The following is a 4151-nucleotide window of genomic DNA, read 5'->3' on the forward strand; positions in this document are numbered from 1 at the left end:
GCAGCTGCTTCTGGTCTCTCTTTTGCAATTTCAAGGAACTGCCATTCTTCTGATGCAACTTTGGTCACCAATTAATCAAAGAATCATAGATGGGGAGAACCACCAGTCATCCTGAATAGGTATCATCTTGACATTTCAATTGGAAGCTGTGTTAAATAGGTATTTCCAGGGTTTATGAAGTGCTGCATATTCCACTTGCATGGAATACCATTTCATGCAAACTGCTTCTGCTATGAAAAGAATGTACAGGTAGTTTTCAGGAACTGGCTAAAGACATGTCATTAAGGGGGAGGCTTGAGGATGGTTGTGGGGGATCAACAAATGTGGAAAATGATCTTATGGATATGAGATTAGGTAGATACTGGGGAAAGAAATTCCTGTGCTTTTATGTTTATTATTTAGTACATTGTAATTTAAAAAAAACAACCCTCTGAGTTAATGTTTGGTAGGTGTGTTTGGGATGATTATACAAAAGGCAAAGGAATAAGTAGACTTTCTATGCTAGGGTTGTGGGTAGAAGTGAAAGACTTGGAGGGGGTGTCCCTAAATAACATAGTGATTATGGTTCCAAATAGTGATACTGTGCTCCATGGCTACAACTACCTGCTGCCTGGTTCCTGGTCAAGCTTCTCCCTTTTTAGCCTCACCAGCCAGTGTGTATACTGCAAAATGGGCTTTTTGTGAGAGTTTTCATTCACTGTGACAGCTAAGTGCTACATGTTATGTGTACATGACCAGACGATTCAAACTTGCAGGGTTGGCATGTTCCAGGTTCCTTCAATTAAACAATGCCATCTATCAGGACCCCAGAAGTGCACCTTCTCTGTAGCAGTGCCTGCCCTCTGGAATGAGGTTCCCCCCAAGATCCAGATGGCCCCCACTCTGCTGTTGCTTGGAAGAGCCATGAAGACTTGGACCTTCACCCAGGCCTTTAGTGAGGGCCAGTGGGATTCCTTGCTTTGTTTCCATCCCTTCACTCTTGCCATTTTTTAATCTTTTTCCCCCCTTCCTTTTAAGTGTAACTAGACAACCTGTGACCCATTGGGTCATCGTTTCAGAGATATTTCCTTACCTAAACAGAAACAGAATGACCAAGAGCAAAAAAGCAGTGGGAATGTGACTTACAACTTGCTGCTGGCTTCCCCATTGACTTTGCTTGTGGGAAGCTGGCAGGGAGCATCAGAAATCCTTCCTTCCTTCCTTCCTTCTGGCCTCCCTCATACAAGCTTGTGCCATTTGCCCTCCCCTCCTTTCAGGAGAGCCCTGGTGAAGCCACTGCTGCTGCCTCTTCCGCCTCCTCCTCCTCTGACCCACAGAACTGCCTGCCACTTTGCTGGGGGGAGGTGGAACAAAGGGAACTGCACCCCTGCTCCCCATTCTGGCATGTCCCCAAGGGCCCCCTCCCTTGAGGGAGGAAGAGGGCTTACCCATCAACCACCGGTGCACACCCTACCTCACCAGCAGGCATCTGAGTTGCTCCCTCCTCCTTCCCTCAGTGCCCATTCCTGTTAAGAGATTTCAAATTTCTGCCTCCTTTCCAAAGCAGCCAACCACTGCTCATCTGTCAGGCCTTGCTGCCAGCCAATTAGGCACGGGGAGAGAATGATAGGAAAGAGGTCGGGGATATGCCCGTAATGATCATGTGACCTGGGCTGGCCGCAGTGGCTGGCAGCACAGTAGTGCTGAAGTAGCCACAAATTTCCCAAATTTCAATCTCACGGGAGTAATGGGTCCCAGATTTTGGATGCATTCTGTAAGTTAGCCCATTTGAGGTACCTTGGTTCAAAAATTGTTGCCCTGTGACCCACTGTTTCACCCAATAGAAAGTTACAGACACAAGAGTTTTAGTAGTATATAGATATTATTTCTTTTGATTGTTGGGAGCCAAAGTTGTTGGGAGTCAAGTGGCATGCAAGTTTAATAATAAATAGATGACATTGTCTCCAAATTCAAAAGCAATAATTGGCTCACACTCTGACCTACTCCTGCATCTTTACCCTTTCATAACAATCTGCAGAAAAAACAGCCTTACCTGGAAAAAAAATCTAGCGCGACAAATGACCACCATTAGTTTACTTCAGGAGAACCAGCATGAACAAAAGCAAAATTATTATTTTATTTTTTTATATGTATGTATGTATGTTTAAAAACTCTATTGCAAACCAAGGTTAAGATGCCGTGCACCTGTAGTTGCTAGGTCTTTAACTGACCTGGTTAAATACATTATGTAAACACAGCTGGTGTGTAATGCGGAACTGTGAGAAGCACAAGTTGGACAGGGCCTGCCTAAGAATGCTAAGAATGGGCAGTTTTAAAATTGTACAATCAGTTTTTAGTGATCCATGTTCTTTGTGGACCATTATATAGGTTATTTTTTTAAATATTGTTTTTAGTTCTTTAAAAGCATAAATATATGTGTAAAAAACATCTGATACCTCTTTTTAAATGGTTAATTCCCTCTTTTCTGGTATTCCAGAAAACAATCTGCTGTTTGGATCTGTGACTTTGTCAGTCATAATTGTCAAGAGATACATCTGGGAAGAGACTTAAGAGTTTCTCTCATACAACTTTCCAAGCCCAGCTCAGATGTTAACAATGTGATATTTTAAAAAATTGCATAGGAGAACAGTATACTTGTTATCCCTTAAAATGGGATGGAGACTGTGGCTTGGGTATGAAGGCTGCTGGGGCAATAGAAAACCTGCCCTAGAAAACATTTATGGAAGCAAGATACTACTGCTGTCATGAAGACAGTAGTTATAGATTTGGCCAGGGCACTGCTCTTAATGGTTTTAAGGAGTGGGTTGCGGTAGCAGGACCAGAAGAGTCTACGGTATTTGAACAAGAGAGGGATTTAAGCCTATTTTAAACTTGTGCTACAGCTTCCATGTGTTTTAGTGGAAACTGAAATTTGTTAAAGTAGTTGGAGATGGCTCTTGGAGCTGTTAGGAGGGGGAAAATAAAAGGTCTTCAGGAGCCAGTTACACAGCCAGGATCACAGGTTGCCCCATCTCTGATTTTAATGCATTGTGCAAATCTAGCCAATAGGTTTAATCAAATTATATGGTTCCATATAATGTGTGAACCAAATCTTACTGTTCATTCCATAATATCCATTCTTCAAGCAAACAATTGGATATACTTTGAAAATAAAATTCTTACAGACGTCCCTTTGACAATTTGTTAGCTAGCTTTTATGCATTAAAATATTGACTGCTTTGAATTTTATGTACAATGTATATATTTAACATATATTCATCTTTTTTTAAAATAATCTTTGAACTGTTATCTTAAGAAATAAATTTGTATTTGGTTAGAGTTGAGTTGAGAAGAGTTTTTCCTTTTTCTGGACAGATTCACTTTTAAACCAACAAGTGCTGAAGATTATTCAGAAGGTAATCTCTCTTGCTTGTCCTAAGAGAGATACAGCAAACTGTATCATAATAATCCTACAATACCAAAGTACTGTATTCTATTTTGACATGACAAAAATCATGCCGTAGAATAGGCAACATTATCAAAAGAATTCCAGTGACACAGCAGAAAGCGCATACCACACTCCCACCAAAACTGGGAAAAATCATTCCCATGATACACGTCTTAACTGGTTATGATTATTTATTGGATAGCAGAATACCGTGCTTTATAGTGGCTGGAGGAAGCAGTGTTTAAAATATATGGCACTGTCTCTAATTCATTTTGTCTTGGAAGAGTGTGAAATAAAGATGAGCATTTCAGTAGTTTGCTGTGGCTGCTTTTTGTTTTTAAAACTTTGATCTGAATTCTGTGGATATATATGCAATGGAATCCACATTCATTTGTGAGAACTGAAGAGTAGTACAAACCAAAGCCATTACATTCTTGCACAAAGAGTGCCTTCTGGAAGAAACATACTACTCCTCTGGAGTTGCACACTATAATGGAAATATCAGGACTGCATGGGCAAAGCAATCAGTTTCAGGAAGGGGCACAATGTATTTCTTGATGACACTTGTTAGCATAGGAACAGAATAGAAACACACATATCCTCCTGTTCTGTGCTGAAATGGAACATAATTAGTGTAAAAAAGTACTCCAACCCTTGGCAGAATTTAAAACAATCCATCCAAGTTATACTTAAAGGTGGCTAACTTTAATAACCACAAAAGTTG

The sequence above is a fragment of the Python bivittatus genome, unplaced genomic scaffold, assembly GCF_059951505.1.
Source record: "Python bivittatus isolate LINGU-HERP-01145 unplaced genomic scaffold, Pbiv_v1 ctg000590_np1212, whole genome shotgun sequence".
Taxonomy (NCBI): domain Eukaryota; kingdom Metazoa; phylum Chordata; class Lepidosauria; order Squamata; family Pythonidae; genus Python; species Python bivittatus.